General features: G+C 46.0%; 1 protein-coding gene and 1 long non-coding RNA gene across 5 annotated transcripts in view; one reads left to right on the top strand and one right to left on the bottom strand.

The window, feature by feature from the left end:
- Positions 1 to 843: 843 nt before the first annotated feature.
- LOC128113533 (uncharacterized) lies at positions 844 to 12,382 on the bottom strand. Its single transcript, XR_008219526.1, has 4 exons — positions 11,776 to 12,382; positions 11,527 to 11,596; positions 9,826 to 9,940; positions 844 to 1,157 (listed from the first exon to the last, which is right to left on the bottom strand). It is a non-coding gene; the product is annotated as an uncharacterized LOC128113533 (long non-coding RNA).
- Positions 12,383 to 12,480: 98 nt separating this feature from the next.
- The window catches only part of Il6st (interleukin 6 cytokine family signal transducer), a 44,345-nt gene continuing 42,374 nt past the window's right edge, over positions 12,481 to 14,451 (top strand). For 3 of the 4 annotated variants that reach the window (XM_052743288.1, XM_052743287.1, XM_052743290.1), the window contains exon 1: positions 12,481 to 12,640. The gene's annotated coding sequence lies outside the window, so the exon portion shown is untranslated. Of the gene's footprint in view, positions 12,641 to 14,348; positions 14,371 to 14,451 lie in introns of those variants that run through there. The other variant, XM_052743289.1, reaches the window with a different exon arrangement.

A 14,451-nucleotide genomic window follows, 5' to 3' on the forward strand; every position in this document is an offset into this window, starting at 1 on the left:
TGTGTTTATTCAACCAAGATTTCACATTTAAGGTATAAAATTGTTGTCTTCCTTTCTTTACTTTCAAGGAAGGAATCTCAAGTGTTTATGGAGGCTGGGGAGGGAGACCACAATCAAAGGGAAAGGTTTGGGAGTCAGCTCCATGAAAAGGACGGTCAGCCCTTGTTTGCAGTGGATTCGTAATAGTGCAGAGAGTACCAGGCAGGCAGCCCTGCGTAGGGCCTGCCAATCTGTGCACAGAAGTTTTGTGTTCGGATGTGGCCACTCTGAAACAGTCGGTCCCAGTCTCTGAGTCATCCATACACACTCAGTGTATGTGGTGGAAAAAGCTGTCAGGATCTTAAGACCCAACTTAGTACCCCGGCTCTGACACCCAATAGCTCTGTGACCTTCGGCAAGTTCCTTGGTGTCCTAGTCAGTTTCTATCGCTGTGACAAGACACCATGACAAGAAGCAGCATGGGGCGGAGGTTTACTTCATCTTACACTTACACATCACAGCCCATCACCAATGGAAGCCGAGGCCAGAACTCATGGCAGGAACCATGGAGGACCATTGCTTGCTGGCCTATTTCCTAAGGCTTGATCAGCCTGCTTTCTTATATACCCCGGAGCGTGCCCAGGTGTGGCACTGCCACAGTAGGCTGGGCCCTCCCACATGAATCACTCATTAAGAAAGTGTCTCATAGGCTTAACCCACAGGCCAAACTTATGAAGGCATTTTTCTCAGTTTTGGTTCCCTCTTCTCAGATAACTTTCTGTGTCAAGTTGTCAAAAAACAAAACCAACAAACAACAACAACAAAAACCCAGGGCTATTGGTGAAATTATTAAGGCCACTCCACGTAGTTAAAAGGGAGGTTTATTTAGCGGCATAACTTACAAATGAAGGGATAGGTAGGTTGCAGGGTCTGGGAAAGATGTAGCGCAGTCCGGCGGTGTTCTCTGGAGAACTTTGCTCTGTCTACCTCCAGCATCCAGGGTCCAGGAACCAAGAGAGGCGGCACATCTGGATCTTGGGTCTTCAGGGTCCTCCCTTGGCCCTGCCTTGTAGGCGTGACAGTTACTGAAGCCTCAATGGGGGTTGGAACTTCCAGATCAAGGTTGGAATGGCTACCCAATACACAGGGCACTTGGCCTCCCAGATCTTTGATTGCATCTGTAATAGGGGAGAGTAATACTAATATCCATAAAGGTGAAAGGTTTAAGCTGTCTACTTAGCTTGTTTTCTGAGTAGACTACCTGGTGCAGAGTCTTGCATGCTATTATTTCTTATCCTAAGCTATAAGTAAGCAATGCTGTCTAAGCTACACCCTCACAGATGATACAATTAAGTAACATAAGCAGACGACAAAAATCCAATAGTTATCCTTCAGCCTCTACCATTGCTAGAGAAAATTTCAGATATGTAGAGACAAAAGATTCTGCAGCCAGGCATGGCGTCACAGGTCTGCAATTCCAGTACTCAGTGGGCTGTGGCAGGAGGATTGAGTTCAAGGTGAGCCCTAGTTACACTGTGTGTGTGTGTGTGTGTGTCTGTGTGTGTATGTGTGTGTGTGTGTGTGTGTGTGTGTGTGTGTGTGTGTGTCCATGTCTGTGTGTGTTAAGGATCTGCCGTTCCTGTTTTCATTGTGACTTTGAGACCTTAAACCACAAATTCCAATGTAAGCTATCACAGCCCACCAGTCAAATTGTCAGTCTTCAAAGCAAGCATGAAAGTAAACAGCAATGACAATGATATACCTGAGAACTGTGGAAAAAGAAATCATTTCCACATCGATGACCTTCTTTCAATTTCACAATCCCTTGGTGGAAGAGACTGCAGCCCCACTGTACAGATAAGGAAACCAAGCTTCCGAGTCTCCGTGACAGGGCCTCCTAGTCTTCTATCTCCACACCTAGACATTCCTCCCGGACTCATCTTCAGAAATAGCAAAGATTACCACCCCTGTCAGATGTACGAGACGGCATGCCTGGCTCTCCCTCTCTAGGGGTTGCTGCCACCAAGGCCCAGCAGAGTGGAAAACAGAACCAACTGTCCCTCTCTCACCCCTTAACCAGAACCTTCCCCTTCGCTTACAGTGTGGCTACCATGAGCTCTGGCAACACACACAGCAGCAGGCCAGCTGAAGTCACCAAACGCAACCCATCATTCTCCCAGTGTTGGAGTTGTCCCATCCCTCCTTTCTAGAACATTATTTCTTTTTTTACAAAGGCTGTCGTATAATTTCCTCCAGGGCAGTTTTAATGAAATGCCCTGTTTCCTTATATAAGAAAGGCTCATGAAAAATACTGGAACTCACTAGTTGTATCAAAGAAGATAAATATTTTGGTTGGCACATTGTCAACTATTAATTCCCAAGTTCAACTCGACTATTTTGCTTAGAATATGAACACACGAGTTTGGGCTCACAAATTTAGGACCTGAAACATTCTGGGAAAAGCCTAAAGAAACCGGCCTTCTTACCCATGAGAAGTCCAACCCAAATGAAAACCACATTTCACAGAGGTGTTCCTGTGTTTCTTAAAAGACCAATGCCAGGGAGTGCCGATGGTTTTCAGGGTCATTTGATGCTAGCTCCTTCCACCTAGGCTCTCCAGAACCCTAGTGATGATTTCTCCCACTTTGGAGTGTTTTTACTCAAGATGGAAAGCGTCTCAAGCTATAAGGATGTGTGAAGGGGTGTCTAGTGTTCTTGTTAATAGAAAATGGTGGCGGCAGGCAATGGAGCCACAGTGTGGACCTGATATTTGAACCGACCTTCTCTCCATCTTCTCCCCTCCCCAACCAAGCCTCAGAAGCCATGCAGAGAAAGGACTCTCAAGGCTTGACTGTAGCAGAGGTGAGACAAATTGGGGAGCAACTGGGCAGCTCTTCCTTCCAGGACCTTAATTCAGGCCACTCTGAAGATACCATGGCTGCCAGCTATGTTACTGCGGGCATCTGTGCAGGCTCTATTGGGAGATTTCACTGGGCTACTAAAGATGTCATGAGTGTAGTCAGTAAATGACTTTACAGACAACACAGGGGGTTATTTAGGCCAGAGGGCCAACAAAAGGAACAAAGTAAATCCATGTAAAAACACTGTTAGAAAAAAACCTAAATAAACGCACCGTACCCGGAAGTCGTAAGAGCACAGTGGACAGCTGTCTCTTCCTGCCAGTGTCCATTTCCTCCTGGAAGCCTGTCCTTGCTCTGGGGAAATAACACCGTCCCACCCCGTTCATTCCTAGAAGCAGGGCTGGGAGGAGTTACAGAAAGGGATCCAATGAACCGAAGGCAATCATCCCATGTCCATTGTGTGCGGGCATGTAATCTAAAGAGACACTGGGAGGCGTTTTCTAGAGTTTCGAGGAAAGACAAGAGTTCACACTTCTGCTGGAATGGTGTGCTGGTGGTAGGCTTGAAACTTCTGTAGTCATTTAGTTACCACAGAGTGAAAGCACAAAAATGACTCAGGCAACCACAAAGTAGAAACCAAGGCTCCAGCCACATTGTCAAGGCTGAATGGACAGATGAAGGGAAGTCTGCTCCTTTTCCACAATGTGGATGAAAGCTCACCTGAGGCCTGCGGACCTCTCGGAAATGTTAGGGAGCTCTCACTGATACATAGCTCTCTCTGAAGATGAATTCTAGACTGTAAAAGTAACTGTCTACTCTGTAATTTGTGAGTACTATTTCCACGGTGTTTACGAGCATGGGAGTCAAACCCAGGGTCTGTAGACACTGCCTTCCTACTGACAACAGTCAACTTCCTTTGTGGAGTATACCAACAATGAAATATTAGCTGTTTCACTGTTGGAAGAGTTAACTACCCTGACACAAAGCAGAGAAGTGAACGTTACTGTAGTGGGTAGCTATTCCAGCTTTGACCTGGAAGTTCCAACCCCCATTGAGGCTTCGGTAACGGTCACACCTACAAGGCGGGGCCAAGAGAGGACCCTGAAGACCCGAGATCCAGATGCGCGGGCTCTCTTGGTTCCTGGCTCCAGGACGTTGGAGGTAGACAGAGCAGAGTTCTCCAGAGAACACCGCTGGACTGCCCTACACCTTTCCCAGACCCTGTAACCTATCCCTTCACTTGTAAGTTACCCCACAAAATAAACCTCCCTTTTAACTATATGGAGTAGCCTTAATAAATTCACCAATACATTACTATCACCATCCTGATTTCCTTTTTAAATTTTACTTATTATGATTGTGTGTGTTCATGTGGATGTTTTTGGTATGTGTGTGTTTACATCATTTGTTTATGATATAAATGATATAAACATCTTAGATTTTGGGGTCTTACCATGTTGGTGCATTTTTTCAGTGTTTTTTTTCCTAACAGTGCTTTTATATGCAGAGAGCCAGATGTGCCCTCTCTTGTATCTTACAGAAGTTCAACATCTCTTGCATCTTACAAGTCATGTGTGTGTTGTGTGTGTGTGTGTGCGCATGTAATTGTGTATAGGTGTGCAGGTATGCATGCCCTTATCTACCCACACAGAAACTAGAGGTATTCTTCTCTACTACCCTCTACCTTACTCCCTTGAGACAAGTTCGCACTCACTGAACCTGAAGCTAGACTGGCAATAAGCCAGCCCCAGCAATCTTCCTGTCTCTGCCGCCCACAGCACTGGGATTACAGTTGAGTACACAGCACGCCCAGCTTTTACATGAGTGCTAGGTCTTCATGCCTGCAGAGCAAGCTCCACTGAGCCATCTCCCCAGTCCTGAATCCCAATATTTGATACTTCAGGACACAGAACATCTTCAGTGTCAGCCAGTTGATTATCTTTCAATTTTATAATCTTCAGAACTTACAATACCTCTTCACATTTCATACAAATGGGGAATGAAAATTGGCAGAAGTATGTTCAGGCTTATTTTATAAATCAAAGCCAAAAGTTATTCATCAATTTTTAAAGGAAACTCAAAGTTATTAAGTCCAACAACAGACAATTTAACCCAATCCAAAGATAAAGTTATTTAACACGTGCTGAGTAATGACAGTGAGAAAATGGTGTTTTTGTTTTCCTAATTAGGTCATTGTTTCCATAAGAGCAGAAAACTGTGTGTTTTCAGTAAAAGCAATGCAATCCATACTACACAACACTCGCTATTTGGGCAGCATTCACTGGCATTGTGTGGTCTGACGGCATATGGAATGTTCAGTGCATGCTGGCTATGTGCGAAGAACCAAGGCTGTAGTGGTCTCCAAGGCAACACAGGTGACTGCTACTAGAAACTTCTCACATTTGTGACATCTTTGATTTCGAATGAATTGTTGGTCATTGCATGTTGAGAAGACTTTTACGGTGGCCAACCCTTCTGTGATCCCCACATTTGGTTCTGAGACTCTGCATTTAAACAGCACAGTTTAAGAGGCTGTGTCTCAGAATACGACAATGTGACTTCTTCCTTGACAAGTGTTCTCTACCCTTTAGCACCATCCACCATCCTGCCCAAGATATAAACCTTGCATCACCCCTGTTGGCTCCCTAACTTCACTCCCTGCTCCCAACAATGACTAAAGGAAATTAAAATCACACCCAAACAGTGGGAGTCCACTCTCTAGGTCCTATGCTACTCACCTTTTCATGTTATGTCAGCCTTCAAGAAATCTAGAATGCACGTACTATGTGTAACCACCTACGTAGATGAGGAATCTGACGTTCTAAGATGTTGTAAATTACCTAAGAACTGCTGGTGAGCAGCGTCTGAGTCAAACTCTCAACAGAGATCTGTCCACATACTCCTCTCCCCATACCCCCTGTTCAGCCCTATCTATCCTGTCTTACTGGCATCCCTCAGAGTGGCCACCTTCCTTCCCCCACAAAAGGAGGCATTGTCCTAGGTCAAGCCCTCCAGCACACACCCTGAAATAACCTATCACCTCCATTTTCACTCCTCAAACTCACCCTCCACAGTACTAGGAGAACTGACTTTGAGGCAGTTTCTGCTTGAGAAGCTTCACTTCTAGGCTGGAGATAAGGTCAGTTGGGAGAGTGTTTTGTCTACCATGCACACACCCAGCTTTGATGCCCAGCACCACATGTACTGGGCACGGTTTCACAAGCCTGAAACCCAAATGGATGCAGGAGGATGACGGCTCAAGCAGTCAGCCGAGGCTACATGAGAACCTGTCTCAAAACAACAACCAATAAAAGCCCCACAGTATCTCCTTGCAAAATAAAGTCCAAATTCTCCACGTGGCCTGGTACCTAAGGAAGGCCTCCTCCTCCTCCTCCTCCTCCTCCTCCTCCTCCTCCTCCTCCTCCTCCTCCTCCTCCGTGTGCCCTTTTATTTCTCACCCCTGGACTCCCTGCTGCTCTCATCACCTGACACTTTGTCTTTTCACGCTCTTATTGTTTCCTCTTGCTGATCCCTCTTCCTGGAACTACCTCCCTCTGAGTTCTCAACTGCTGAGTTCATCGTTCAAGAACTTGCTTCAGGGACCGGGAGATGGTTCAGTGGTTAAATGATTGCCACACAAGCACGAGGACCTGAGTTTGGACTCCCATCACCCACATGAAAACCAAGCGTAGTGGCACCTGTCTCTAACTCTAGCACTAGGGGGATGGAGGGGCAGATCCGGACTGCTTGCTGGCTAGCCAGTCTAACCAAAACAGTGAGCTTCAGGTTCGGTAAGCGTTGGTTGTTTTTATACTCTTTTGGGGGGCCTGCCACTCAGCCCCCAAATAAATCACACAAGGAGGCTTATTCTTAATTATAAATGCCCGGCCTTAGCTTGGCTTGTTTCTTGCCAGCTTTCCTTAACTTAATTTATCCTGTCTACCTTTTGCCTCTGGGCTTTTCTCATTCTCTTACTTCTGAAAATCTTACTCTTACTCCATGGCTTGCTGTGTAACTGGGTGGCTGGCCCCTGGAGTCCTCCTCCTTCTCTGGCTACTTCTTTTTCCTTCCAGATTTCTCCTTCTATATATTCTCTCTCTCTGCCAGCCCTGCCTATCCTTTCTCCTGCCCGTTCAGCTCTTTATTAGACCATCAGGTGTTTTAGACAGGCATAGTAACACAGCTTCACAGAGTTCAACAAATGCAACATAAACAAAAGTAACACACTTTAAAGTAATATTCCCCAACAAGAGTCCCTGTCTCAAAATTAAGGTGAGTAGCAATAGAGAAAAATATTCAAAATAGTCAGAAGACTACTGGCTTCTGACTTCTGGCCCCCTATATGCACACAGACACAACCACAAGCATTCAACTACACACACACACACACACACACACACACACACACACACACACACACACTATTGTATGTGTTGTCAGAGACTAAGGTGAGGAACAAAAAAATTTATAGTTTATCATGGAACATGGTGTATTCATTCATGTTGCTGTAACACAGTCCCAGATGCTGGTTGTTTTGTGTTTGTTTTGTTTTTGTTTTTGTTTTATAAAGAAAAGTTCATTCATGAAGGCTGAAAGTCCAAGGTAGAGTGACTCCATCTATATGGCTCCTGGTAAAGCTACCCTGGCTGCATCACAAAATGGCATGACAGTAGGAGAAAATGCCATGTGCCAACGTGGGGCTAGCTCCATAACAACCTTCTCTAATGAGATCAACAGTAATTCCCTCTGAGGTGCTGCCCCTGTAACAAGACCTTCCACTAGGCACCAACTTTCAAAGGTGCCATCTCCTCTCAACATCACCACACTGACAACCAAACCTTGGGGAAGAGACTCCAATCAACATCACACTCAAATCATGCTCTCTCTTCTACTCCAACTCCCTCTTTTTCTGTAGTCAGAAGTCTCCATCCTCCTCAATTCCTTTTCTAAGATGAAAGGTCATTCATTTGAAATTATTTGAATTTTTGCTGTGAGTTTCTCATGGCCTAGAGTCAACTTCTGGGAGGAAACAGTCCTTAGATGAATATTGAAACTGGCAAGCAAGTTAGGACACAATAGGCCATGGGAACAACATAAGCTGTCTTCTTCTTGGCATGGAAGCAGGAAACAGTATCTTGGATCTTGGCCCGGGGACCCATTAATAGGTAACAGGAGCCCCTAGAGCACCTAGAGCTGGAGGTCTTGTTAGGAGATAAGGCTGCGGGAGAGGTCAGGTTGTGGAGGACTATCATGGCATATAAAAAGGGCTTAAGTAACAGGAACTGCTGATAGCTGCAGGCAAGTAAGATAGGCAGATTTTCAGTATTTTGCTCGATTAGTTTGAGGGTTTTCATTTTATTTACTGCTCTTACCAAAACAGTGATTTACTGTTACATTTTAACATGTACTATCATTTCTAAGCTGGAGATTGGGACAGGGTTCATCCAGACAATTCTGCCTTGGTGTCATTGATTGGGGTCACGTATTCATCTCTAAAAGTTCCAAGACGGGCCTCACTCGAATGCTTAGTCCATAAGCAGGGGCAGCAGCAAGGTGGACATCAGCAGGATCACTTTGATTTCCCCGGTAGTCTTGGCTCTCTCGAAGTGCTCTGCTAAGCTGGTTGGATTTTGTACATGGTGTCTCAGCCCTCCCAGAGGCCACAGTGGAAGCCCCCAGTTCACCCAGGTTCACTTTTCTGTACTTCCTTGATCAGTGCAGACTCAAGCTCAAATTCAAGAAGGGAACTAGTTCTAATTTTACCATAGAGCATTAAGGGACTGAGGCTGTCTCTAGCCCACCCAAGGGTATGGGTATACAAATGAGGAGGAGAGAGCCGTGTTCCTGAAGTATTCAAGCGTGAGTTCTCCCAGAATACTTTTTACCTCCTTGGTTGCAATGGGACATCAATATCATCATTATCTGCTTGTTTATCTATTGCATTACACTTTTTGTCCCTCGAGGAACATATATGTCTTCTCTAGATCTATATCTCAAGCTGGCACATAATTGGTAGTAAATGTTTAGTGAGGAGATGATCTGAACAAACTGGAGTAATTAGTACCCCCTCAATTCCTGGACTTCAGGACCCCAAAATAGCCCACTGCTTGATATAATTTCATTCTCCAGATGCGGATCTTAAGAAAAGTTTGATTGAATGTAAAATCATACTCGTGAACATTTTTTGTGAAGGACCTTCCTTTTTGGAAGACAGAAGGATAAAGAGGAAACGGATACACGTCTACAGTAGTTGAATCCTAAACTGAAAATAAAAAAAAGTCAAAGATGCTCACAAATGGTAGGCCTGATCTTTCCCGAGGATAATGCATTTCTATACTAAGATAAGTATTGGGTACAGTCCAAGGAAAGGGAACATTGTTAGCAACTAGGTTGATAAGGCAAATGTGGCTGAAGATCAAGGGAACTGAAGATATAAGTGAGAGTATAGTTAAAATGGCTGATTAGAAAGTTTCCCATTGCTTAGGAAGATAAGAGCAGGTAGGAAATAACTGGTAAGCTCTGAGAACAAAGTCTGGAGGTCACACTGAGGACAAATTGCAGATTCCGTGGGAGTGAGCACAAAAGGGGGGGGGGTACAGATGTAGGTGGCTAAGGATACTGAGAACGAAACACAGCCCCAAGTTTGGGAGATGGAGTAATTTCATTAAATGACTAGGATGAAGGTGTGGCTTTACCTTTATATTTGCATATAAAATGAAGCCAATGATCATTGGAAAAGGATGAGAAATTGTGAGCTCAGAGCAGTCACTGAATCATCAACACGGAGGCTGAAATCCTTAGATAACAGGGTGTGTGATTAGCTGCAGGACTGACACAGAGTTTCAGAAACATTACGGGGCACAGACAAGGAATCACACTTACAACCTGGTCAGGGCAGACTCAGGTAAACAGAAACAGGTAGAGTGTGTCTTGAACATTTGTCCCCTTCTTCCTTCAGCATGTGTCCTTAGCTGTGTTCACCTACCCCAAACACAGTTGGAGGGCGGGTCATAGGACACTCCTCCGCCCATTCTTCTCCCATCCTTTCTTCCACAAACTAGTGCTTATTATCAATCGTAGTTAGAAACAAGGTGTTACACCTGGAAAAAAAAAGAAAAGTGCACATTGCAATGTTTGACAGGGCTTTCTAATGACAAATTCTTTTTTTTTTTTTTTTTCAAGACAGGGTTTCTCCGTGTAGCTTTGGAGCCTGTCCTGGATCTCACTCTGTAGACCAGGCTGGCTTTGAACTCACAGAGATCCACCTGACTCTACCTCCCGAATACTGGGATTAAAGGCCTGAGCTACCACCACCCAGCTCTAATGACAAATTCTTAACCAGAAAGTGGTTGTTTCAGGATCAACATTCTACAGACAGGTCTGGAAAAATCAAACAGCTTCCACAGAGTGGGTGTTTCCTAGTGTCTTGCAGTCCTGGGAGTTCTATGGCCGAAATTAATCGTTTCTATTTAGGATTGTTTGTCAAGGTTGTTTTTCTCTTGTAATGTGTGTGTGTCCTTTTGAGTTTACGTGCACCGTGTGTATGCAGGTGTCTTTGGAGGTCAGAAGAGGGTACTGAATTCCCTGGAACGGAGCCACCTGATATGGGTTCTGGGAATGGACCCTGGATTCTCTGCAAGAGCATCAAGCGTTTTAACTGCTGAGCCATCTCTCCAGCCCCTTTGCTTAGGATTTTAATTACTCTCACAAAATGTGAGTTCCTTAGTGCCAAGGCCTGAGCTGAGTCAATACTGACAGCCACAAATAAAGTGATAAGGTATACATGTGCGGGGGCAGCATAGACCTTTGTATTCTCCACCAATGGGTCAAGGCAGGTGAGTGTGTTATAAGACACTGACCTCCTTCTACCTATGACCACTCAGAGAAACAGAATTCTAAATAAGTGCTGTAATGCAGAAAGGTCTGTCCGAGAAGCAATGGCACAAGACAGTCAAGGATAACTGACATTTACTAAACATGAAGCATGTGTCAAAACCTTTCTGTATTTCAAACAATTTCATTCTTGCCACTTAGCAGGTAAGAACCTTTATCCTCATTTTGCAGACAAAGAAACTCAAGACTTTCCCAGGGTAGCAGTGCTAGGATTTGCCCTTTGACGGTCTGGAAGCAGAAGTACCACTGAACCGCTCTGCATTTCCCCCAAGCCACTGTTAGCTGGCCCTTTGTAAGAAGAGTTCCAGCTGAGCAATGGCTCCTAGGAGTCTCTCCACCCCTGTCTATCTCCTCACACTCTGAAGGTTAGCAGGCAGGCAGCAGCGGCAGGAGCCGAACACATCTTTAGTTGAAGCATCAACCTCAAGTGTGTCTGGGATTCCTTTACAGTGTCTTTTCAAAGTATCTCACCAACAGCTGAAGGGTCATAATTTAGAGCTTGGGGTTATAGAGATCTGTAGCAGAGAGACAAGGAAAAGGGGGTAGGGAGAGATGTTGCACTTGGATCCATTTTGTTCCAGCCGAATCTTCAACATAACAAAGAACTTTAAAATGACTAATTCATGGGGATTATTTGCTCCTTAAATCATTATTGTAGCCTACCATAATTGTACCATTATTGTAGCTTTTCTTCCAAAAAGCCCTTTGCCTACAGTCCCTCATTTTGAGTCATTTCTTCACTTTTAATCTTTTAAAAACATTTTATTGAGAATTTTAAACAGTATATTTTTACCACATTCTCTGCTGTCCTCCAACTCTTCCCACACACCTGTCCATCCAACCAACTTCCGGTCCTTTCTCTCCTTTGAACAAAACAAAAACAAAAACAAAAAGATGTTGGGGAAGAGAGAATCACTTTTCTTCAGTGGAGTTACACTGATTATATCAACCACACTCTAGGGCAGGCCCCACGCTCAGTTCACCAACACAAATTGGAGTGTTTCTTTACAGCTACACATCCCTTATCTTTTAAGCTTCTCACCTTGCTTAGGGGCGGGGTGTACGCACACACAAATGAGCCTTTTGGTTCATTTTCCAGTCGAGGGGAGGGTGATGAGTTACAATGAAATTGGCTTTTCCGCGGTATTTCTAATCACAGACCAGGAGATGCAAACCACAAAAAACAAGAGTTTCTTGGCAGGTCACCAATTCTGGGACTCACGGATCAATCAATCACACCCAAACTCATTTACTAGCAACAAAAAATAGCACAGTAGCAAGGTTCGTTTACTTAAGCCTAGGACTGGAGCGGTCACCACTGGCGTGTGCAGTCACAGCCACTAAGCCCTGCCCTGTCCCCAGGGAGCTCCCTCGCCTCCGGAGTCCCAAGGGCCTCCGGGCTGTCTCCGGAGGCTCGCGGGCCCACGGGGAAGACCGCCCAGGGAGGCAGCTGAGGCCTGGGCTGCGGTCCAAGACCCCATTACCCTCGGGGAAAATGGAACCTTCCGTCCCGGCCACCCGCGGAGGAGCGGCGGGGAAGCCTTCGATCTCGTCTAGGAGAGGAGACCGGGGCTCAACCACGGGAATCCGGGACGCGGGGAGCCGCGTTACGGGAATCGCGGCGGCGCGCAGTCCCGCCCCTTCGTCTCCGGCGACCCCGGACCAATGGCCGCGCGCTCCGGGACTGACCCAGGCCAATCAGCTCCAGACTCCGCGCCCTAGGGGGCGGGCCCACAAGGGGGCGGGGCTAGGAGAGCCTTGGTCGGCGGCGGGCAGAGGGCGGCGTGTGCCGTCGAGAGTTTCGAGCCAGCCGGGCTGCGGCTCCGCTGAGGGGCCGGCGGGCGGAGTGGGCCCGGATCCGGGAGGCTTGAGGGGACGCGCCGGGGCGGCGAGGCTCGCGGCCTGAGGTGAGGAGGGCAGGGCCCCGGCGCGGGAGGGTGCGGGCTGCCTGGCGCCGCCGCCGCCGCCGCCGCCGCCACCTGGCAGCCGGGGCCCAGCGGGGCCGGGCTGGAGCGGCTCGGCGCACGCCCGGAGCTGGTCAGGCCGGCTTGGGAATCCCCGCATTCCTTCCTTCCCCGCTCCCGGCTCCCACTTCCCGGGCCTCGTCACTCGTCTCCTCCAGCCGGGTTCCTGACGCACAGTTCCGGAACCCCCGCCCCAAAGTTCCCTGGGGATCGCGCGTCCTGGATGACCGCGTCCCGCGTCCTCCCAGCTCCGGTGCCTCGTCCCCTGAACCAGCCAGCGGTAGACATGGCCCCAGAAAGTCTAGTCTTCGGTGTCCCCTTAAATAACACCCGCCCCAGACTTGACTCTTCACTCCCTGCTCTGGATTTCTCTTACCCAGAGCGAACTTTTCACCCGCAAATCGCAACGTTTTGGCATTGATGACAAGTTCAGTGATTATAAATATTAACGCTCCCTCTGGTCCCTTCCTAGTAAATCCCGCGTGCCTTTACATCCGGAGCGCAATCCCATCTGTCTTTATACATTTTCACCTCTTCTCCTAAGCGTTAACTTTTCCAAGTAGCAGCGGGTTCTCTTCTTTCCTGGATGAACGACGTTTTAATTCAGAACTCCAAACAGAAATAACATCGAAGGCTGGGCCCTCTGCTCCTTTTATTGTTGTTGTTGTTGTTGTTGTTTCTATCAAAAGGAAGCTCATTTGGGCTTAATTTGTATGGTTATGGGATGTTCCAGCAGCTGTGCTGCTTCAAAGTGGACAGTTGATACTGGAATGTCAGGGTAAGTCCTGAAAGCTTAAGCTGTTTGGTCTGGTGAGTGGTGTAAACAAACGCTTTCATACCATGTGTGACTGCCAGCTTCCAGTTGGAACATCTCTTAATTTGAACTTACTGACTCATTATCGGAGGGGATGATCGCCATCGCCTTAATCTCCCAAGTTCATGTTCATATTTGACATTTCGAATTATTTTTGAACCCTAAACTGGAGTGCTATATTTATAGGACTGATCTGATAGTAGATTTCATTGTGTTTTCCACAGGTTACTTTTGGGGAATAATTGTGCCCATTTGCTTCTACTCACAAGTGAAAGAAAAAAAAAATTGCAAGGGGGTAATGTAAGATAAGCATAAACTTTATGGTAGAATTTTTTTTCACTCTTCTCATCTGTATTGTTGACACAGTTATTTAAAATATTACAAATACTGCTACCTGCTAATTTAATGCAGCATTCTTATGTAACTGGACATTTTGTTCTATTTTATTTATGACTTTGTGTTTTCACTTAAAAATATTTTTCCTAAGAGAATGTGATGTTTTGGTTAAATACTAGGATGAATGCTGATTATTATATACCTATGAAGTAGTTGTTATAATATCTCCTTTTTAGAAATGGAAACAGGCTGAAAAAAATGTATGACTCCCAGTCCTGTGCTCACAGACTGTCCTATTGGCAGATTTCTTACAGAAAATTCATTAGTATAATTCGATCTGGGAAGTTGTGTGTTGCCCACAGCACTGCAGTAGCAGGAAGGGTTTTTCCCTAGACGTGATTTCAGACCTCATTTTGCTGCAGATCACCTGGCCCTGATATATTTGCAGCTTGTCTGCTAAAGAACCATGGAAGTTCTCACAGTTTTCTCCTTGTTTTTGGTTGTAAAAGTGGTTTGATTGCAGGTGAGATTTCCTTTGAGATTATTTTACTAAGCACTCAGCCTGCTGTGGAATTAATAAAGATGCCTGAGATAGTGTCTAGGT

This window comes from Peromyscus californicus, unplaced genomic scaffold, assembly GCF_007827085.1.
Source record: "Peromyscus californicus insignis strain IS unplaced genomic scaffold, ASM782708v3 Scaffold_18__1_contigs__length_77618521, whole genome shotgun sequence".
In the NCBI taxonomy this organism is placed as follows: domain Eukaryota; kingdom Metazoa; phylum Chordata; class Mammalia; order Rodentia; family Cricetidae; genus Peromyscus; species Peromyscus californicus.